The sequence below is a fragment of the Crocuta crocuta genome, unplaced genomic scaffold (assembly GCF_008692635.1).
Source record: "Crocuta crocuta isolate KB4526 unplaced genomic scaffold, BGI_CrCroc_1.0 scaffold36, whole genome shotgun sequence".
Lineage (NCBI taxonomy): Eukaryota > Metazoa > Chordata > Mammalia > Carnivora > Hyaenidae > Crocuta > Crocuta crocuta.
In genome coordinates, this window is record NW_027532203.1 from 8,603,804 (window position 1) to 8,627,247 (window position 23,444).

At 46.7% G+C, this 23,444-nt stretch overlaps 1 protein-coding gene across 1 annotated transcript in view; it reads left to right on the forward strand.

Moving 5' to 3' along the window:
- The first annotated feature begins 527 nt into the window (after positions 1 to 527).
- Positions 528 to 23,444, forward strand: part of ATP8B1 (ATPase phospholipid transporting 8B1) — a 116,949-nt gene continuing 94,032 nt past the window's right edge. Inside the window, exon 1 of the mRNA XM_077777688.1 lies at positions 528 to 590. The gene's annotated coding sequence lies outside the window, so the exon portion shown is untranslated. The remainder of the gene's footprint in view (positions 591 to 23,444) is intronic.

Consider the following 23,444-nt stretch of genomic DNA (forward strand, 5'->3'; position numbering starts at 1 on the left):
GGAAAGTGACGCGAGGCTGGTGAGGCGGGGGGCCNCAGCGACCGCAGCTGCCAAGTGGCAGGCGCAGCGAGGCAGGGGACGCGCTCGGGGGCACCTCCAGGGTGGCCCACCTGCCGCCAGGGCGCAGGGAGGCTGCGGGCTGGCCCTGGGCCGCTGTGCCCGCCCTGGGGCTCGCCGTCCAGCCCCTCTCCGCCCCCGGGAGGGACAAAGGGAGGGCAGACGGCGGGGCCCGCCCCCAGCCCCAGCCCCAGCCGCAGCTGCCAGAGGGAGACTGGAGGCACCACCCCGGAGCGGAGAAACCAGTTCGGCCGGTCCCGGAGAGCGGAGGGAAAAGGGCGGCCGCTGAGGACGCGAGCTCGGCTGCGGGGCGGGGGAAGGCGGGGAGCCATTGGCGAGAGGCGAGAGCCGGAGGAGCCGCCGCCAACTGGACACGCTTCCCGGGGCCCCGGGCCAGCCCCGTGCGCCATGAAGCGCTAGCGCGGCAGCCAAGGCTGGGGCCGCGCGGGGAGGCGACCACGGCCAGGTGCGCAGCGAGCGCGCGGAGGGGCGCGCACCCGACGGATGTCCCAGCAGGGGCGGGCGAGCGCCAGGTAAGGAGGGGCGCGGCCCCGCAGTGTCCCACGGGTCCCCTGGCCGCCCCGCAGCGGGCGGACTCCCAGGATCGGGGATGCGGTGGCGCAGCTGTCCGCGCCCTCGGGCTCCGGAGCCCTCCCCGGTGGGATTTGAGCGGGGGTCCCGGGAGCCTTCCCAGCCTCCGGGATGGGGAGGCACCGCTGGCCGGGCAGGCAGCGCCGCGGAGACGTCCGTGGGGGTTACACCTGCGGGGCGGCGAGGGAACTCGCAGGTGGCGTTTGGATCGTTTGGGTTTGCCACGCACATGTCCGGGGGTAAGCCTTGAGGGGCAAGCCTCGAAAGACTTGCGGGTCCTTGGGGAGTGCCGCCGGCTTCCCTGCAGGGTCCGCCGCCCCTCTGGAAGTCTCCCTGGCCGGGTTCTGCTGGCCCCCCCTTTGGGAGCCGATGCCGACGTGTCTGGAAAAGACCTTAGGGCGTCAGGTACCCAGGCGCACCTGCGGGGAGGGATGGAGGGCGAGACCGCCTCCGCCGTGGCTGCTGCAGGACCGGGCACCCTCCAGCCGCCTTCCGCGAGCTTTCTCTCGGGCTGGGAGGTGATGCGGCAGAGGGGCAGTCCCCCCGGCGACGGCAGGGCCGTGCCCGCCGGCCCCCGCGGCTCCGCCACAGGCCGTCTCCTTCCCCGGCCGGGTGGGATGCCCACCGCGCTGAGGCTCTGCGGCGTGCGCGCAGGGGGCAGCGCGTTGGGGCGGGGCGGGGGAAGGCTGCGGGGAACCGCGAGGGTTGTCACCCATCACGTCCCCAAGTGAAGGAGGAGCCTTCAGCTGTCAGCCCAACTTCTCCGACGGGGGTGTGCGCGCCTGGTCCTGGAACGCGGCTCGGAACTCGAGTTCGAGACCGCTGTAGGGGATGCGGAACCCGNCGCCCGGCGGGCTCCGAGTCCTTCTTGGGTTGCTCCGGACGCCGCCCGAGCTCCTTTCCCGGAAACTGCTCTCCCTGTTGGCTCCAGAAAAGATTCTCTCGCATCTTCCTGGTCTCCAGATTTCTGCCTCTGCCCCTTGAGAGCTGGATGAGACAACACAGGCCAAGTGCTTGAGGATCACCGAGCACACAGTAGGTTATGGACGGAGGCTGACTGCTTTTAGGAACAAAACCTAAAACACGTGTGATAAAATCTCCAGCGATCTAAATACAAGCGCACTTAAAAAAGAGGAAACACGGGCTGTGAAGTAACGTTCTAGTTTTCATCGTCTCGGGGGTACAATTGTGTTAGACCTAAAATGCCATTCATTAATCCTGGACCTATTGGGATAGGCCTCGTTTGAACCCATTATAAATCGTTACACGGTGCAAAAGATAATTAATGTTTATTAGACGATTACTTTCTGGGGGGGCGGAGTCTGCCTGCAATTACTCTCTGAATTTTCTTAATGACTTACAGTATGTCCTTGTGCTCATTTTAGGCAAGAAACCTTCACCATGTTCTTCATTTGTTATTTTCGGGTGGCTGTGCTTTGGTAATACTTGGGGATTGCGTCTGTTACTGCCAGCCAAACAAGACTCATGTGGCTTAAAATTTTTCAACACCAATGCCATTTGTGTGAGGGCCGCTCTGGCTACCTTCAAGCTTTCCTTCTGGTTTTTATTTTAAGGAAAATGCCAGTGTGCAGTTCTTGACAGTGACAGAGCTAGGAGATTTTTTTTTATATCGTTTTTATTTAGTTAGTTAAAATTTTTTTAATGTTTTTTTTTAAGGTTTTATTTATTTCTGAGAGAGAGAGAGACAGCGCGAGCAGGGAGGGTCAGAGAGAGAGGGAGACACAGAATCTGAAGCAGGCTCTGGGCTCTGAGCTGTCATTCAGCACAGAGCCCAACCGGGGCTTGAACCCATGAGATCATGACCTGAGCTGAAGTCAGACGCTTAACCAACTGAGCCACCCAGGCACCCCTAATGTTTATTTTGAGAGAGAGAGAGAGAGAGAGAGAGAGAGAGAGAGAGAGAGAGAGAGAGCGCGAATGCGGGAGAGTCTGAAGCTGGCGCCAGGCTTTGAGCCTGGTGCTGGGCTCGAACCCATGAACCATGAGATGATGACCTGAGCCGAAGTCGGATGCTCAACCAAGTAAGCCACCCAAGAGCCCCTAATTTTAAGTTTTTAAATTGAGGCTTTAAAATAATAATTTGGTAAAGCAAATGGCTTAACAAAGGAAAGTCTGTGCGGTAAGGCAATCTTAGTACCGGTTCCGTGTTCCACCAGGATTGAGTCCTTGGCGTTCATGCCGCTGACCAGATCTGGCTCTCCGTTTCTTCCTGCGGCCTTCCTTTCTTCTTTCCTTTCTTTCTCTTCCTTCTAAAGCAAGGAGCAGTGGATTTAGAGTCCCTCAAGTTTCATTTATTTTACTTATTTTAAATTGTATTTGACTTCTAGAATTTATTTTTATTATATATACTTACTTTTTTTTTAAGTTTATTTTGAGGGAGCATGTGCGCATATGAGCTGGGGGAGGGGCAGACAGAGCGCTAGAGAGAGAATGCCAAGCAGGTTCCTCGCTGTCAGCCCAGGGCTGGACACAGGGCTCGAGAACTGTGAGATCATGACCTGAGCCAAGACCTAGAGTTGAAAGCTTCACCTGACAGCGCCACCCAGGCACCCTAATATTTACTTTTTTAATTGTCTAACCTTAGATGAATTCCTAAATTTTCTGAACCTCAACTTATTAAAAAAACAAAAAACAGATTATCAACTTCCTTTGGTTATTGAGAGAATTAAATGGCAGAACAGGTGAATGTCCCTTATACACAGCAGGTGTTCCTATGTGTTCTTATTTTCTTCATTAAACTGATATTTTAAAGATAGTATAATGCCCAGATGTTTAGTGTATTTTTAGTATTGCCTTGCTAGTTTTGAATTCCTTTTTAGTTTTTCATAAGCAACATTCATGAAATCCAGGTGATCCTTATAGCTCTCGGGAGATTCGAATCTATTACTTACCTTTACTCATTAGTTTCATCGTTGTAAAAGAAACCTGTGCTCTTGTGAATGCAGAGGAACTTGCTTTCTAGTTACCAGGACAAGCTTTGTGGGGTCCCTTCATGTCACGTTATGTCTAAAGCACAGAATTTTAGAGTTGTTTCTATATTTGCTCCTAGATTTGTCTCCTGGGAAGTTTCATTGTGCGTATATATGTGTGTGGGGGGAGAGGGTTTGTGAGTTTTCAGGTGTTTGTTGGCATCATTCAATGAGACTAATTGTATTCATCTGTGTTTTGTTACTTATTAACAGAAGTAAAAATTAATTTGCTGCCGTAGAGTTTTAATAACACGAAAAGATCGCTTATCCTTTATTTTGTTCACCAAGTTACTCCTGAATCCCAGCCCTGTGCCTGGCTAAAAAGAACACCCAGGCTAAGATCTTTTGAGGTTCTGTGTTACGGAACACCTGGCATGATGGAGGAAGAATCTAGAAAGCTTATATATATAAAACAGTCTTGTTTCTTGTTCTTACTCTTAGAAAACAGAGGAATTCTCATCTGATCATCTAGGAATGCATTAGTACTTTTCCTAATACTCTGAAATGCGTGTACTTTTAAATAGTGTCCAGGGGCAACTGGGAGGTTCAGTCGGTTAAGTATCCAACTTCAGCTCAGGTCACGATCTCGTGGTTCATGGATTTGAGCCCCGTATTAGGATCTGTGCTGACAGCTTGGAGCCTGGAGCCTGCTTCGGGTTCTGTGTCTCCCTCTCTCTCTCTGCCCCTTCCCTGCTGTCTCTCTGTCTCTCTCTGAAAAATAAACATTAAAAAAAATTTTTTTTTAATAACTTGTTTCCAAAACATCCCCCATGGGAAGTATGTTTGATAACTTGTCCCAGGCCCACGGAGCCCAGAGGCAGCAGTAAAATAGAGGTTGGTGACACACGCTTTTGAGTCCTTTGACCCAGCTTGCAACCCAGGCCTCACTGTCTTCTTAGCTGTACAACCTATGGCAAGTTACTTAATCCTTTTAGCTGACAGGGTTGTTTTTTTTAAAATTTTTTTTAATGTGTAAAATGGAACAATAACAGTACCTCACAGGGTTGTGTGATGAGTTCCAAATGAGAGAATTTCGCTAAATTCAGCTCGGCCTAGGCCTCCATAAAAAGTAGCCATTAATATCACCGTTGCGTTGTCATTGATATCGCTCAGTAAATATTTATTGCTCATCCAGCATTTTCCTTTCTCTTTGACTGTGCAGGAAGCAGGAATCAGTCTGCGTGTTTGTATTTATTTAGCAAACATACGTACCTGTGTGCACCGAGCACTGGCAAGAGAGAGTTCCCGAGGGTACGGGCGAGATTCCGAACCTCTGCATGCAGGGCTTGAGTTCTGGGCCACAGGTGTCCAGGGACAGCATGGCATTTGAGGGTCCTCGGTGGCCTGGGGTCAGGGCTACTCAGTCACAGCCAGGAGGTGTGGGGTGTTCCTTCTGCACAGTGGAGGCCCTTGGGACATCCAGAGCACTTCTGTGTCTGCTTTACCCCCCACTTCCTGTCTCTTTCCTCTCCCTCAGCCTCTGTGTTTCATAAATAAATAAATAAATAAATAAATAAATGCTTTTCCCTGTTCAACACTCACAAGCTGTAACCGTTTCTCATTTGGGGTGTCCAGAGAGCATTGCTAATAACGGAGACCCCTGGTACAGTCCTGTGCATTGATTCGTTGTGAAAATACCTTGAACATCTAGGGATTGAGTCCCGGCTTCACGGAGGCCTGTGACGTTCGCAGAGGGGCCTGAGTTGTGGGGTTTTAGTTTTTTCTTTCCTTCCTCGGTGAGAAAGCGGACCCCCGTGTTGTCTTTCTCTCTGCTCTGGACGTTGTCCCTCTTTGCAAGGAGAGATGTTTGCCCAGGACCCTGGAGGATGGCCCCGCTCACTTCTGGCTCGGAGGCTCCAGGTTCATTATCGGTCTCCAAGCCAGTGAACTTGCAGAGCGGGGCCCGGAAGCTGGCTCTCCATCTGGGAAAGGGCACTGACTCCTTGGGCGGCTGAGGCCACCCTTGTCCTGGGACAGCCTTTCCGATGGCCACCTCCCCTTGGTGTGACTGAGACTCCTGTCACTTCTGGGTTGAGTACATGTATAGTCTGACCTTTGGCTGGTAGCTCTGGGCTTTATTTACAGGGCCATCAGTTGATGGCTTTGTCTCTTTGCTGAGTGGCTTTTGTTCCGCCAGAGTTGAGGTTTGTTTGATTTAGAACAGGCAGTGGTTGAAATCAGTTGGCTAACCTTTTCTCACATTGACTGGAATATCCTCCTTGGAACTCCTCAGGCACCAAGTGTTTTTCTTACATCGTCTCCAACTGTCCATTCTCGTGGTTAAGGAAGCTCCCATGCATTGGCTGCGTTATTTATTTTATAAAGTATGATGTGACTTGTACACAGGTTCTTACTGTATTTTCTTGGGATGCGAGAGAGTACCGAGACCATTCTCTGAGATGTGTATATGATCTGTGGATCCAAAAGAAACATTTAATGTTCTCTATAAGAGAACAGATAACTGGGGTGCCTGGGTGGCTCAGTTGGTGTGTCCAACTTCGGCTCAGGTCACGATCTCACGGCTGGTGAGTTTGAGCCCCGCATCGGGATCTGTGCTAACAGCTCAGAGCCTGGAGCCTGCTTCAGATTCTGTGTCTCCCTCTCACTCTCTGTCTCTCCCCCACTCTTGATCTGTCTCTGTCTCTCTCCTTCACAAATAAATAAACATTTAAAAAAAGAAAATAGGTAACCATTTGTCTTGGATGGTTTAAATATTCATGTCTGTGGGAAGATGGGTCAGATTTTGTACATTTCATGCTGGGAAATATTGGCCTTACCGCCATACTGGGAATAAGCTTGTGGGCTTCTAAGCCAGGCACTAGCTAATGCTATAGCAAAAATTCTGGAGGCTTATAACACAAACAAGGTGAGTGCGTGGGGTTCATCAGAAGGAAGAGATTGTGAGGATTACGTGAAAACCTGCATTCTGTTATTTGCATCAGAACCATATGCTCTCACCTTAGTGCAGTTTATTTCATGGGAGTTTTGCTTTAACTGTGGCCACATATTTATAAAATTTGCCACTTTGAAAGTGAATTCAGTGTCATTAAGCACATTCGTGCTGTCAGGCAGCTATTGCCACTGTCCATCTCCAGAATTCTTCCATCATCCATTCTGAAAGATTATATCTGTTAAACAGTAGCTTCCTATTTCTACCCCCCCCCACCAAAGCCCCCAATAATCTCTATCCTTTTTTGTCTCTATCAATTTGGCTAAGTTCCTCATGTAAGTGCAATCACGCAATATTTGTCCTTTCGTGACTAGCTTATTTCACACAGCATAATATCCTCATGGTTCATCCGTGTGGTAGCAGATGTCAGAATTTCCTTCTTCCTTTTCAGGTCTGAGTAATCAGTGTGTGTGTGCGTGTGTGTGCGTGCGCATACCATATTTTGTTTACCCATTCATTCATCGACAGACACTTGCATCTTGTCCACCTTTCACTGTTGTGAATAATGTCGCTCTGAATATGGGCAAGTGACTATCTGTTCACAGGAGTTTTTGAGATCTTATTTGGCTTTGTGAGATTTATCTTTTATAGAAAGTGGCTTAAGGGGTGCCTGGGTGGCTCAGTCTGACTTCAGCTTGGGTCATGATCTCATAGTTTCTGAGTCTGAGCCCTGCATCAGGCTCTGTGCTGATGGCTCAGAGCCTAGAGCCTGCTTTGGATTTTGTATCTCCCCTTCTCTTTGCCCCATCCCCACTTGCTCTCTGTCTCTCTCAAAAATAAATATACATTAAAAAATAATAAAAAAGAAAGTGACTTAAGATGGGCAGGAATGACTTCTTGCACGTTACCTTCCTCCCCCAAAGCCTGTAGATAAGAGTGCTTGGGGCTGCCGGAGGTTGGATGCATGGAGGGCAGGTGAAGGATGTGACACGCTTCTCCTTTTCACCTGCAGCTGCTCTGACCAAGCTGCTCCGCGGTGTGGCTGACACTGCCCTGTGCCAGGGCACGTGTAAAAGCTTAGGAGACCTGGCTCCACAATCTGGAGCCTTCTGCAGAGCACAGCTATCTTCCAGGATGTTCTGTAGTAGAAAGAAAACATCTTTAACTTTCCTGCAGAATTGACTTGGATTAAAACAAATGTAGTTTTTGGTGGAAGGAGGGTTAGAATGTGATATTTAAATGGTTGAAAAATTGAATACCTGATAGATTGTTTTCTACCTTGGGATGGAATCCATGGTTTTCAAAAGAAGCTTCAAGGCCAAAGGTCGGTTATAGACTATAGAATGGTGGAATGATCTGATGTTGCTTATATATGCGGCAAAATAAAAACCAGAAGCCTTTCTTAAGTGATTAGATGTCAGAGCGGAGGGTAGGGGAGCCCCACCATGTAAGGCTTCCTAAGTGCATAAGGACCTCGGCTTTGACTTTGTGCAGGATGCGGTGGGCAGCTGGTGCAGGATGTTGCCCATTGGAGCAATGTGATCTGTGGTCTGGTTGCACGTTAAAAGGGTCATTCTGACTGAGGTTGTCCCTGGCAAGGGCACCAGGAAGGAGGCCAACCCAGGTGAGCCCTGGTGGAGGCTTGGACCTGGGTGAGCTGTCTGAGAAAGAGAAAGTTGTGGATGTACTTAAAAGGTAGAGCCAGCAGGATTTCCGGATGCATTGGATAAGGGGGTGTTAGAGAAAGAGGAGCCAAAGATAACTTTCTTGACTGAGCCTGGGTCGCCAGCGGAAATCTGACTTTCAAGATGCTGTAAACTCAATGGGCTGTGTTCAGGTCGCTCGCAGTAAGTTATAAAGAGTCTCTTTAGAAATGTGCATATTTATGTCAAGTTTTGGTCCCGAGAACTTTACCTTTGTTTATCTTCAGAGCATGTCTTCCCACCTTTGGCATGGGGGGCGGGGCAGAGAGGGCTGGTGTTAGAAAAAGGAAATGATTTGCATAAAGCAGAGGCCTTCACTGTACCGGAAGGAAGATGGTCTGTAATCCAGACGGTTTGTGGGGCAGGGAGGCCATTGGGGCAGGAGGAAGCTGGCTGCCCCTCCCGGGCTGCTGCCCGAGGTGCCGCCGCCTTGCTGGGCATTGCCTACTTGGGAAGGCAAGCTCTTCCCAGCCCTCAGATGCAGGCAGGCACCTCCATCTCCATCCACACATGATCTCTTTTTTGAAACAGCTGCATGGAGCTACAATTCACGAACCATACAATTCATCCTTTTGAAGTGTCCAATCCAGGGCTTTTTAGGGATTTACAGAATTGTGTAACCATCACCCTAATCCTTTTCATCAGCCAAGAAAAGAGATCCTGTATCTGTTAGTGGTTTTTCCTACTCCTTCCTCCCCTCAGCTCCTGGCGACCTCCAGTGTGCTTTCCAGCTCTACGTGTTTGTCTATCTGGACATTTTGCATAAATGGAATCATACGACATCTGTTCTTTTGTGATTGACTCCTACTTAGCAGAATGTTCTTGTAAGGTTTTACCTACGATGCTCATCCCTGCCATAGGGTTTGTCAGTACTTAGTTTCTTTTCCTTGCTGAACACACAGGTTACTTTTGCACGTGATGCATTCTTGGAAAAAAAAACAATACAGAAAATGTGCATTAGTCACAAACAAGATTAACTTACATGTTACAAAGGGAATCGTTTGTGTCCAGAGAGCTGTGTGTGTGTGTGTGTGCGCATGCGTGCACGTATGCACACTTGCATTAATTTGTTCTCTTTGAATAAGTGCATGGAATCAGTGTGTGCCTCTGAAGACCAGTGGATTTCTGGTGTCCTAATGATTTTCTTTCATTCAGTGATTCAGCAATTACCTATCAAATCCCCACTACACTCCAGGCCTGAGCCAGGTAGTGGTGGTTAATGGAAGGATGCACAAAGCAATGCCCTCTCCTTCATGGAGCTTACAAGGGTCATTGGGGGTGCGGTGGCAGAAATAAATATTAAGATATTAAACAAACGAGATATGAAACCATCTGATATTAGAATTACAACCTATGATAAGCACTTAAAGGAATAGAAGACCCTATTAAGAGAGTAACGAGAGCCTGCTTGAAAATGGCCCAAGAGGGGCATCTGGGTGTCTCCAACAGTTAAGTGTCCAACTTCAGCTCAGGTCATGATCTCACAGTTTGTGAGTTCAAGGCCCATGTTGGGCTCTGTGCTGACAACTCAGAGCCTGGAGCCTGCTTCGGATTCTGTGTCTCCTTCTCTCTCTCTGCCCTCCCCAGCTCGTGCTCCGTCTCTGTCTCAAAAATAAATAAGACCTTAAAAAAAAAAAGAAAGAAAAAAAATGGCACCAAGGAACCCAAACGGCTATGGATGAATGGATGGATGGATAAACTGATGTGGTGGATCCATACATTGGGATGTGATTCAGTCTTAAAAAGTAAGGACATTCTAATACATGCAATAATGTGGGTGAAACTTGAAGACACTATGCTTGGTGAAATAAGCCAGACACAAAAGGACAAAACAAATATTGTATGATTCCATTCTATGAGGTACCTAGAATAGTCAAGCTCATAGAGACAGAAAGTAGGACAGTGCTTATGAGGGCCTGGGGGAGGAGGGAATGGGAATTCTTGCTTAATGAGCATTTCAGTTTGGTATGATGAATTCTGGAAACAGATGGTGGTGGTGGTGATGGTACAACAGTGGGAATTGCTGAACCGTACTCTTAAAAATGGTTAAAACAGTAAATTTTTGTTATGTTTAAAACATATATTTAGAACATTTTTTAAATGTTTACTTATTTTTGAGAGCGAGAGAGACAGAGTTCAAGCAGGGGAGGGGCAGAGAGAGAGGGAAACACAGAATCCAAAACAGGCTTCAAGGCTCCGAGCTGTCAGCACAGACCCTGATGCGGGGCTCGAACCCACAAACTGCGAGGCCATGACCTGAGCCAAAGTTGGCCACTTAACCGACTGAACCGCCTAGGCGCCCCATGTTATATATATTTTATCACAATAAACAAGTTAGCCTAGGAGGGTCTTTTGGAAGAGATTATACTTGAGAAGGCACCAATCAAGGCTTCCGCTGNGGATGGTGGTGGTGATGGTACAACAGTGGGAATTGCTGAACCGTACTCTTAAAAATGGTTAAAACAGTAAATTTTTGTTATGTTTAAAACATATATTTAGAACATTTTTTAAATGTTTACTTATTTTTGAGAGCGAGAGAGACAGAGTTCAAGCAGGGGAGGGGCAGAGAGAGAGGGAAACACAGAATCCAAAACAGGCTTCAAGGCTCCGAGCTGTCAGCACAGACCCTGATGCGGGGCTCGAACCCACAAACTGCGAGGCCATGACCTGAGCCAAAGTTGGCCACTTAACCGACTGAACCGCCTAGGCGCCCCATGTTATATATATTTTATCACAATAAACAAGTTAGCCTAGGAGGGTCTTTTGGAAGAGATTATACTTGAGAAGGCACCAATCAAGGCTTCCGCTGGTCCAGTCAATGGGAATGGCATGTGTAAAGACCCTGTGGTGAGAGCTTGGTTGGTCTGTGTTCTAGGAGCTGTGGGAAGGCCAGAATAGCTGGGGAAAGTCACGTGGGACCCAGAAAGAAGCACGGGATGAGGTAACTCAGACTACGATGTACAGAATGGACTTGGGCAGGAAACCAGTTGCGGGGGGCTGCTTCAGTGTCAGTGAGGTGACAGGGTTTGGTGGGGGCCAGGATGATGGGAATGGAGATGACGTGCGGAGGGTAGCAGCTGTGTTTGAGATGTGGAACCTTGGTCTTGGTGTGGATCAGATCTGAGGGTCTCCTAAAACAGAAGAGTCAGGTGATTCTCAGATTTCTAATGTAAGGAACTAAAATTAAAGGGGTCAGAGGAACATGCTGGAAGTGGAACCATTTAGCTTTGGCCACATCCAGTTCCCGTTGCTGGGACACCCAGGAGTGGCCAGAGCTCAAGTTTCCAGAGTTTCGGAAGTCTCAGCCGGAGACACTGAATTTGGGAACTTGGCCGTGCAGAGGTGGGTTTCTGGAGACCCACAGGGACGTGGGAAAACTAATGAGACCAGTGATTTCAATCCTTGGGAGTCCTCTTAATTTTGATAGATTTTTGTGAAATCATACATTCAACTATTTTTGGAGCAATAAAGCATTTACATTTGAGTATAAAAAGCCCTTATGCATATGCAGAGGCCCTGCTTTATGGATGAGGAGGAGAGGGAAAGGCCAGTGCAGTATCGTCTAATAGGCAGGACGACCGCACACATCCAGATGCTTATCAGATGCAGGAAGCGGCCAGTTTGTTTTGAATGGGAACTCGACAAAGTCCGGGACTTTCTCATGGACACTAGGGCATTGAAAGTGTGTGGTGTGTGTCTTGATCGGCCTCTTTGTCTCAGTGAAGGAACTGTAACTTGCCTGAGATCTCAGAAACCAGAAATCAAACTCTGCTTTCTCAACTCCCAAAGTGAGAGTTCTTTCCAGAACCTCCCAGCTGAGAGTTGGAAAAGCACGTGAAATAACCCAGAAATTGGTTAGCAAATAAAAATACAGGGCACCCAGTTAAAATTTGAATCTCAGATAAACAGTGAACAATTTTTTTAAACATAAGTGTGTCCCATGCTGTATCGCGCATATACTTATACCAAAAGAATGATATTGTCTTATCTAAAACTCGAATGAAACTGCATGTCCTGTGTTTTATTTGGAGACATTACCCAGAATTGAACTTTTGGAACGTGAAGATGTTTGTGATCGATTTCTGGATTTTCCATACATTTTTGGGGAGGGGGGGATCGAGTGGAAGGGGGATTAATCCTCCTAGTCACTCCAAATGGCTATGTTGTGTTACTTGCCTGGGCGTGGATGAATATTCATTATTTGTAATAAACAGCAGCCTGGTATTGGGGAACACGTGTTGGGTTCAGGAGATGTCCCATCTGGCCAAGTCACTGACCGGTTCTTTGACCTTGACTAGTAATAACATACTTTGTTTTTAGGCCATTTCATGACTTTAAAGTCTTCTCATGTGGCAGTTATTAGGACAGGTGGTATCCCCATGGGCCAGACGAGCAGCACAAGGGAAAGCAAGGTCTGGGTAGGTGGTCCCTGGCTCGAGCTGGACTCGGACCTTCTTCCTAACTTTCAGTTCAGCGGCATCAGTTCATGTTCAAAGCTCCCATTTCTTTGTGCTTCCTGCCACACCCCTGTGTTTTATTGGATATCCTCCAATGTAATTCCAGGACTCTCTGCACAGTCTCCTGAGCCCTATGATTCCAGGTTTTAAAATTAACGTGGTGGAAATAATTGCAAGTTGTAGGTTAAGACAGTGAAACACACACGGCACTGGCCGATCTGGGCAGGCTCCCTGTATGTTGGTGTATGATCTTGTCAGTAGTATTTGACAGGCAGAAGGGGCCACTGTGTCATGATAGCAAGTCTGGTTTCTTACATGAGGCGCTGTCATCATAGCAGTGATGCTTATTGGGACTCTTGAAATCCTGATGCTTAAAGTGTACGGGTCCCAGTGGATACCTCCAATAGTTCTGTTCCCTGATGTGGATAGTACATATTCTTGATTTTTCGGACTTCTTTTCATGTTTCTCTTAGAATATACATTTGCTGTATACAGTTGGTGCTAACCACAGTTCACGGCACACAGTAGGAACTTAAAAAGTACATGTGGAGTGAGTGATTATAACAGACCCTATTCTTGATGACAGCTTTGGAGGTCACTGATGCCACTTTTAACTTTTTTTATGTATATTCATTTATTTTGAGACAGTGAGCGAGCGGGGGAGGGGCAGTGAGAGAGAAGGAATGGGAGAGAATGCCAAGCAGGCTCTGCACCAACCACATGGAGCCCGATGCGGGTCTCGAACCCACAAACCGTGAGATCATGGCCTGAGCCGAAACCAGGAGTTGGATGCTTAACCAACTGAGCCACCCAGGAGCCCCTGATTTCACTTTTAATGCTGACTTAGAGAACTATAGCTGTGTTCGAAATAGTCCTTGCCATTCAGACATTTAATATTTATAGTGGGGGAATCAGACAAAAACACATCTAACTAAAGTACAAGGAAGTAATGGTTTTCCCACAAAGAAAGAAAAAAAACCATGCTTTTGCTGATGGCAGGTACGTGCAATTCTGGTTTGTTCATTCCATATTCACGTTTTTGATTTGTTCATGTCTACACAGTGAACACTACAGATTCCTTTAGCACGCTTATTAAATTTCATTTTTTACATAAATTTGTTAATATATTTCATANAGACTTACGAACCATGAGATCAAGACCTGAGCTGAAGTTGGACGCTTCACCTACTGAGACACCCAGGAGCTCAGGTTTATTAAATTTTAAATGAGACCTTTTGGCTTTAAAAGTTTTTTTCTGTATTTTGAGATTTAAATCTTCAGACAAATAAAATAATGCCAACATTCATGTACCTGCCACTGAGGTTTGACAAAATTTGGAGCATTTTTAAATGAAAAGACTTTTTTCTTTTAAGTTTTTTTTTTTTTTTTTGAGAGAGGGCCCACACAGTGAGCAGGGGAGGGCAGAGACCGAGAGAGAGAGACCCAAGCAGGCTCCACACTGTCAGTGCAGAGCCCAACGCGAGGCTTGATCCCATGAACCACGAGATCATGACCTGAGTGGAGGTCAAGAGTCAGACACTTAGCCAACTGAGCCACTCAGGCACCCCAAAAAGACTCATTTTTTAAAGGTTAAAAATCAGTTAAAACATTTAAAAAAAAGTTAAAAATCAGTAAAGCTATGCAATCAATGAGGCACTAACCCAGTTTTGAGAAAGCATCTTCTAACATGGACCAAGCCAGAATAACAAACGGAAATCTGTAGTGTGTCCTGTGCTAACCAAGCATCAGTGTTCTGGCCTTATGCTTGCTTTTTATCAGATGAAGCTGTAACTTACCCATAATTTTTTTTTTTTTTGCCCATGTTATAAGGAAATCAGGCATAATATGGCTTTAATTGCACTTGTCAGAGGACTAAGGGAGCATACATTTTGGTGACCATTGCAAGAACTAAAGTGCATTTGATTTTAAAGTAAAATTTTGTTTGCTACTTTGCCTTAGGAATGGTATGATGGTTTTCTGTCCAGAGTACCCTTAGAATTTATTAATATCACAAAGTTCACTGTCTTCAGATTTTATATTTGAATACTTCATATCTTTGAAATATTTTTATTCCAGCATTCTATGGCCAGTCCTTGTAAACTTCAGAATTCATCTAAGCTCTGAGTTGTTAGTAATCATTTTTCTGTCCCAAAGTGTTCAGAGTCCATGTTATCTCCCATATCTGGCTGTATTTTTACTCTCTTATTAGACAAAGAGAGTAAAAATTTACTCTCTCCTTTGTATTCAAGCGAATCTTGATTTTTTAAAAACTTCCTTTAACATTTTTTAGAGTTGCTGGTTTTCATGAACCTTTAGATAACCACATTTATTATTGAAATGAAGACTCTTAGGTTAGAAGATACCTACCCAGTGAAACTCCCAGCTCTAAATCGCTATTTATGTTAAATTTACTACTGAATCCTTCCCTCCCCTTTCTCTGCCCTCATTGGTCTCCACTTAATAGGTCATCCTGAGATTTTTACTTTATTTCTTTGCTTATTTTCTAGACAGGCGCAATCTTTACATTGACTCTAAGCATACTATGTTTGCTCATATCCTTGGTAGTGATATTTAAATGGCAGAGTTACTAGTATTTCATAATAAAGCATTGTGATAGATTTTTTTTTTCAAAGATTTTATTTTTTTAAAGTAACCTCGACACCTAGCATGGGGTTTGAACTCACAACCTCGAGATCAAGAGTCGCCGTCTCCACTAAGTGAGCCAGCCAGACACCCCTGTGATAGGCTCTGATAAGGCCCAGGCTATTGCTTAAGGAGGAAAGCATTTAATACAAAAAGAAAAAGAATGACAGTGACCTATTTGATCATCATAATGCTTTCAATAGGAAAAGAATGTTTTCTTTTAGGAGCAGTTGCTTCTACTAACTTCACCTGGTGTGAAGTGTCATTGAATTCTAATGGGCCAGATCACACTGTGTCTCAGATCTCTACCTGCGCTGAGTTCTTTGCCTGTGACTCGCCTCCCCCCACTACCTGCTGACCAGGTGCTATTTCCTCCTTGACAACTTCCTGATTCTTCACCCTCCCAGGTCCAAGTGAGGGCCCCCTCCTCTGTCCTGGTCACCCTCTGTACATTCTTGACCCAGATCTCACCATTTCAGAGAAGGTAGCTAACTTTTATTTCCTGTGCCAACTCGGCTTGATTTAGCACTAGTTACCTACACACTGGTTTTCAAAGACAGTCCCAGAGCAGCAGCAGCAGCAGACTCACTGAATTAGACACTTGGGAAGTAGGACCCAGCTGGGTCGGAACACAACTTTCAGATGATTCTGATGCCTGCTCCACGTTGAGGTCCACTGGCCTAGAAATTTTGGGTGAGGAGGATTCTGAGGTCACGTCCATGGTCATGTCCATGGCAGGGAAGGGTGTATTAGGAGTCCTTAATGATATCACCTTGAGCAGGTGAGAAGCAGGACACACGTGGACCCAGGGCTGTGCCATCCCTGGACTACATTGTAGTTGCTGGTCTATTTCAGTCACTCGGCTGTCATCTCGGTGAGAAGAGTCCTGTTTGGGGCTCCCTAATGCACCCCAGCCCCCAGCACAGTGCTTACGTTGTAGTAGCTGTTGTACAATGACATGGTACGCCGTGCCGTCAGACAGATGCCCTTTTCCACACGTAGGGTCACTGGAATTAGCTGTCATTATTAGAAAAGGTCCTCGGAGAAAAGGTGTCAAGGCTGGGATTAAAAGAACCAAGCGTGGTCTGATCAAGCAAACTTTATGGCTTTCATTCCTTTGGTGAGATGCCAGAGGACACTAGCCACATTCTGGGACCTTATTGCTTTATTAAAATAGTCACACACAAAATTTGATATTTTAAGATTTTTTAGCATCAGCTTCTGGTACATATCGCCATCCTTTGCAAATGCCACAAAATACCAGGGATTACTTTTAGTTAGCTCTTACTTGGGAAAAGCAGACTCTTGTGACATCTTGGTCTGGGCAAGAGGTCTTTTTCCTAATGATCCTCAGAAGCTTCTCGACCATTCCATAACTCTAAGCTATAAAATATTTGTGTACAAGGGAAAAACAGCTAACACCGATATTCACTCACTGTTTTGGTTTGGGTCTATGTTATCAAAAGACTAAATACAGTTTTCAAGATCTTTAGACTACAGTGAGGTTAGTACCACTACATTTGTTTCTCATTAAATAGAGCAGGGTCAAGCTTAACACAAGGTCTGGTTTTATTCAATCAATTCTAGGTGCTTGTCCACAAAGCCAGAACATGAGAAAGTTGAAGGGATTTGTGGGATTCTTACCCTAGGTTGGTTGTGAACTTTTTTTTAAAATTTTTAATGGCTTATTTATTTCTGAGAGAGAGAGAGAGACCGTGTGAGCAGGGGAGGGTCAGAGAGAGAGGGAGACACAGAATCTGAAGCAGGCTCCAGGCTCTGAGCTGTCAGCACAGAGCCTGATGCGGGCTCGAACTCACAAACCATGAGATCATGACCTGAGCTGAAGTCGGACGCTTAACCGACTGAGCCACCCAGGCACCCCGGTTGTGAACTTTTAAGACGGAAGTCAGATACGAGCTTTATTAAAGACTTTGCAAAAGCATCCCTAACCTAATCAACCAGAGGCGCTTTGGGATGTCGCAGGGGACATTTTAGGGTGTCACAACTCAGGGGATGCTGCTAGTGTTTACGACACCCCATGAAGGCTGCTAACCGTCCTTCAGGGCGCAGGGCCGCTCCCACGACAAAGGGTCCCACCCACAGTGTACAGTGGGGCGGGGGTTGGGCAGTCTTTCCCGACACCATGGACAGGAGTGTCCCCCAGGACTCAGTCCCAGACGCGCTTCTCCTTCTGTGACATTATCTCCTCCGTTTCGGTGGCTGTACCATTGACAGTCGGTTCCTGATGCGTTTCCGTTGCAGCCGTTCCTTGCTCCCTGCCAGCCTGTAATTTCCACTCATGTCTCCAGGGCAGCGCGGTCACAGTGCCTCCAGCACTGACCGCCCCCCCCCCCCCCCCCCCCCCCCCCCCCCCAGCCCACCCCCCCCCCNCCCAGCTGGTGCTTAAGCCAGATGCCTGGACTTGAACCTCGACCCCTGGTCTCCCCCAGATCGCCCCACCCGGACCTCTGTTTCCAATCGTCAGATCTGCTCCTTCTACTCCACGAGATCTTGAGTTCACCTGATTAGCTCCGCTGCCACCCCCTTANCCCCTCCCCCCAGGAGTCCCCTAACTGATGTCTCCACTCCCAGCCCAGAGCAGCCGCTCAGGTCCTGGGGCACATCTGTGTGTCCGGCTGCAAGCTTTTTTGTAGCTCACCTTNACCATGACGAGCCCTTTCCTGCCCCGGGACCTGCACTTGCTTTCTCACCTGAAAAGCTCTTCCCCTCAAGGACTCCTCATCTTTTGCTTTTTGGCTCAGGTGTCCTTCCCTCCAGCACTCTCTGACCACCACCCCCAGTTAAGGTCCATCTCTCCCAGGCATGCCCCTTGCTCTTTCTTGTCCCTTTATTTACTTGTGGGATTTTTGGAGTGCGGTCCCCCCGAGTCTGGAAGCTTCCTGAGAAGGAACCGCCTCTGTCGCGCTCTCTACAGCTCAGTGGCTGACAGAATGCCTGACGCTTTGTTCTTGGAGCACAATTTGTGGGATATTAGTGGGAGCGGTTGCTGCCTGGGTGGCCTGCTGAGTGAAGGAAAGGAAATTAGCCTGCAGGGGGGAGGGAGGGAGGGAAGTAGGAAGTGTCAGGCTGTGGGATCACAGAGAAGGGAGTTATTTGTTTTATTTTTATTTTTTAATATAATTTATTGTCAGATTGGCTTCCATACAACACCCAGTGCTCATCTGAGAAGGGAGTTATTAACTCAGGTCAGGGGTGTTCAGGAAGCTTCCCAAGAAGCCGGAGGACAACCTTGAAGTAGGATTAGGCGTTCCCCAGATTCAAGAAATGATAAAAAAAAAAAAAAAAAAAAAAAAAAAAAAAAAATTCAGCTGGGGTGGGGGAAACTCTTGAAATTAAATGGAGCTTAAAGAAATTCTGGCCTCTGATATGTCCACACGTGGATGCGACAGACCGTCCAGAAAGTGGCTGCTTCCACCGTGTAGACCGCTGTCTTCTCTAACATCAATGTGCATGTGGATCTCCTGGGGAATCTTGTTAAAATGTAGATTCAGGGTTTGGTGGAAGGTGAATCCTGCGATTCTCACCATCTCATCTAGATGATGCACGTGCTGCTGGTACGCAGGACACCGAGGATGAGGACGACCGGCCCTGTTGTTTTTTTCTCTAATAATGTTTTAATGTTTATTTTTGAGACAGAGAGAAAGACAGTGTGTGAGCAGGGGAGGTGCAGAGAAAGAGGGAGACACAGAATCCGAAGCAGGCTCCAGGCTCTGATCTGTCAGCACAGAGCCCGATGTGGGGCCCAAACTCACAGAGCGTGAGATCATGACCTGAGCTGAAGTCGGATGCTTAACTGACTGAGCCACCCAGGTGCCGCAGACCCGTCCTGTTGAAGGAAGAATAGTGCTGTCCTCATGTGCCCTTTGATAAACGATAGAAGACAGGACTTCCGTGTTTTTGCCAAGATTTAGTTTTCTTCTTGATTTTCTCGTGAAACACAGGCATCTGAGAGCGTCATTTTAGGCAGCGTCTCCCAGGGGAGTGTTTGACAACTTTAAAGTTCTTATTTTACACAGGCCTTCCTATGTTATCAACGGAACCTAAAAAGTTGCTGGTGAGCCCTTGCGTCTACCCTGCTATAGGTCTGTCGTCAAAGGGCCACAGCGGGCATGTCAGGACTTTGTTAAATATAAATCCACCTACATGTTACCTGTCCTGCCTCCTTCCAGGTGCGCCCTCCTGTAATCTGCATACTGTTTCTTTTATGGTTTCTCTGCAGCATGTTTGTGGCTGGGACAGTCTGTGCTGTGCCANCCTATCAGCCTGTATATCTTTCGAAAAGACAAACTAGAATTCATCTGGGCCAGTCATCCTTCAGGGGGCAAAGCTGTTTTCCTGAAAGAACCACATTACAGTCCAGACTCAAACAAATGGATTTCACATCATCTGGAATCTTCCTTAAGATGGATAAACCAGAAATGACTGAGGAATTGTCTGTGTGGGGGGAGTGTTCAGTCTTCTTGGCCTGGCGATAGTGAGGTTCTTGAACTTGGCTGCACATTGAAAACACTTGGGGAGCATCAGCCATACTTCCTGATGCCCACGTCCCCTGTGTGTTGGGGGGTGCTGTGGAGGGGGAGTCTCCTGAGCAGGGGAGTCCTGCTTAGGATTACGACCCATTGTCAAGGCTGAAAATTGCCTGGAGAGAAGATGCCATAGGAGTCTGTGGGATGTCTTTTAGTGTGTCACACATTCACCCAGGTTTCTGGAAATGCCTATGAGGGAGATGATTGAAATAAATGAGCAGTATAATGCAGACACCTGACTGGGTTCTTTTTTTTTTTAATAGTTTATTTTTGAGACAGAGCATGAGCGGGGGAGGGTCAGAGAGAGTGAGAGACACAGAATCTGAAACAGGCTCCAGGCTCTGACCTGCCAGCACAGAACCCGACGCAGGGCTCAAACCCAAGAACCGCGATATCATGACCTGAGCCGAAGTCAGACGCTTAACCGCCTGAGCCACCCAGGCGCTACCCCCTGACTGGGTTCTATAATGCATTAGCTGTGGGAGGTCTTGATCGAGTCCACAACCTCATAGCTCACATCTGCACATCTGCGTAGTGATGTGCTGACGACAAAGCACCTTCACGTGCAATATCTTATTTTCACAAGAATTCTAAAGAGGGGACAGGTCACCTGTTCCCGCTCTGCCCTTTCTTCAAGGAACATGATTCTTTATCATTTAAGATTCAGCTGCTTCAGTGTTCTTCTGGCCTGGAGCTCCCCCACCCCCACCCCAGGCACTTCCCAGGCTGCGTTGTGAACCAGGCTCCCCCATAGCTAGGGCATGTGGTCCTTTCCTGATACTTACGTATTGAACTGTCATGATCTGTTATGGCTTCTGTCCCCTTGAGGGCATATTCTATGCCTAGCTTAGGCAGTCAGCAACTGATGATTTAATCAATCCGTCCATCATTACTTTTCTAGCGGGGTCCTGGGCTCTGGGAGATGCAATTCGGTTCAGTGCTCACCTCCCCTAACCTTTCTGAGGCCCAGACTCCTCTTGTAAAAATGAAGACTTTGGAAATTTTCTCTAATATCCCTAAACTAGGTGGTTCTGTTTTATAATTTTAACTATTTGTTGCCAAACCTCAACAAAGCTCTCTAGTCTCCAGAATAAAGGGGAAACGTATGATCAAGGTAACTCACCGATTGGCAGGAATGGGGAGTTCATATTTCACTTCAACCTGGACCAGTGACCCGGTCCTGACTGGCGTGTGTCAGAATCACCTTGGGAGGCTGAGAAAGTAGAGAGTCCTGGGTTGCACCCCTTTTTGTGACATTCCCCAAATGATTTTGAAGTAGACCCAGCGGTGTTTCAGGGCCCTGTTGGCTGTCATGGAGATTGCTCCCGTCTGACCAGCAGTGGTTTTATGAATGGACTTCAGGACTGTTTTTATGAATTTTGAACAGCTGGCTGGCCCCAGAGCAGCCCTGCTTGGGCAGCCAGTGTGGGCCAGCTGCATACACTGTGCACATATTAGACAAGGTGACTTCTGTCCAGGTTGTGATGGAGTCAGGGATGTAACGTACTGAGATCCAGCTCTTGCCCACATAGAAATCACTTCCGAGTCAGGGTGAGGAGGAGGGGCGGGTGCAGGCAAACAGAAAAGGAAATGTGAAACCGCGTCTTCCTCCTCTTGAGGTAAAACTATTCGCGGAAAAAATAAGTTGTTCACATATTGTGTACAATCTTATTTTCATCAGGTAACCCCTTTGGCTAAAGCCAATTAAGAGACGTTGAGGTTGTAAAACGGAAGAGCTAGCCAAATATACCTGACAGCTTTTTGGTTGAAAAAAATGATTTTTTTCTTTTTTAGAGAGAGCATGTGAGCAGGGGAGGGACAGAAGTGGGGGAGAGAGAATTTAAAAAAATTTTTTAAATGTGTATTCATTTTTGAGAGAGAGAGAGACAGAGTGCAAGTGGGGGAGAGTTAGAGAAAGGAGACAGAATTCAAAGCAGGGTCTGGGCTCCAAGCTGTCAGTGCAGAGCCTGACGCGGGGCTCAAACTCCTGAGTCATGAGATCATGACCTGAGCCAAAGCTGGACGCTTAACCGACTGAGCCACTGAGAAGCCCCTGTCGGAGAGTTTAAATGAGAATTTCTCTGGCCTTGAGTATGACTGGCAGATGATCGAGAATCCACATTGCCAAAAAAGTACCGTAATGGAGGCATATGTGAGACGTTCAGGGGAAAGGACCTGTTTTCACTCATGTGTCTGTCATCTGCAGACAAGCTGGCGAGTGGCGGGTTGGTGTAGGATGGTCTCAGCTGAGAGGGCCCTCCGTTATCTGTTTCTCATCATCTAGCAGGTCAGCTCAGGCTTATTTTCATGACCGCAAGTCAGAATTCCCATGCACGCATGGCCTTTTGAGATCTAGGCTCATTACTGACATAATATCAGTTCCACTGCATTCTTTTGGCCAAAGCAGGTCACAAGGCTGGTCCCACTTCAAGGGGTCAGGCTGCAGATTTTCATATAGGAATGAGTGAAGAATGGGGCTATTCTTTCCATCAGTTTACCATAGGGATCATTCCCATCATGATTATGAAGTGGTTATCAAACTAACTTAAAATTGTATTAATTGCATTCTTCTGTTTCCCAGTGAAGATTAAAATGAATAATTTTGTAATGTGAGCATAAAAATATTGGTATTTATTTAAATTTCTCATTTTTTGGAGTCATAGGCATATAATTCTGGGTTTCCTTTGCTCGGCTCATGCTGCTTTCTATTTCTGAATTTAACTCCGTTCAAAAGCATTAATATTCTTTCTCTTTTATTTAAAATTACCCACAGAAAAATAATAGTTAAATATACAACCAAGACTGCAATCATCAACTCCACTCTTAGTCACCACCTCCAAAAATGCATCCATATAATAAAAAGACTTGACTAAATGAGTTTAAAAAAAAAAAGAGAGAAGAAAAAAAGAAAATCCACATTGTCAGGATAATTGTACTTTCCTGCCCTGACAAACACCTTCTGAGAAGTTTTCTTTTTCTAGGTCTTTCCCCCCACCCCCACCCCAGCTCTGACTGGAAGCCAGCCTACCAACGCTCAGCAGTATGATAAGATCTGACTCCTAATTGTTAAATTCCCGACGCTGTTAATGTATGTCAACATGCAACAGGGTGTGCCTTACAGCTGCACATCGTGATTGGGAGCCAGGCCAGAGGGAGCCATGTATGGAGGAAATCCTGGAAAACCTTCAGTTAGGTTTTCAGGCATCGCGAACTCCGGCATTTTCATTGTAAAAGGACTTTTTAAAGAAATTGACAAGTTAAATATTTTGCAATCCTTTCAAGGGTTTACTGAAGTGAGTAAAAGACTAAATGACCTTGTTTGCTCTATCTTTTTCCAACTTCAAATTAAAAAATATTCTGTATACTTATTGGCCTTTCCAAGACAGCTGTGCATATGCAGACAAACTTGTGACTATGAGATTCCTAATAATCAAATAGGAGGATCAGAAACGTGGACTTAAAGGTCAGTTGGTTTATCCGGCTTTTGAACTTGGGTATTTATATACCCAAGTGATTTGCAGTGGGCTCAGCAAAAAGAGAATGTTTAATATGATTACCTGAATGTT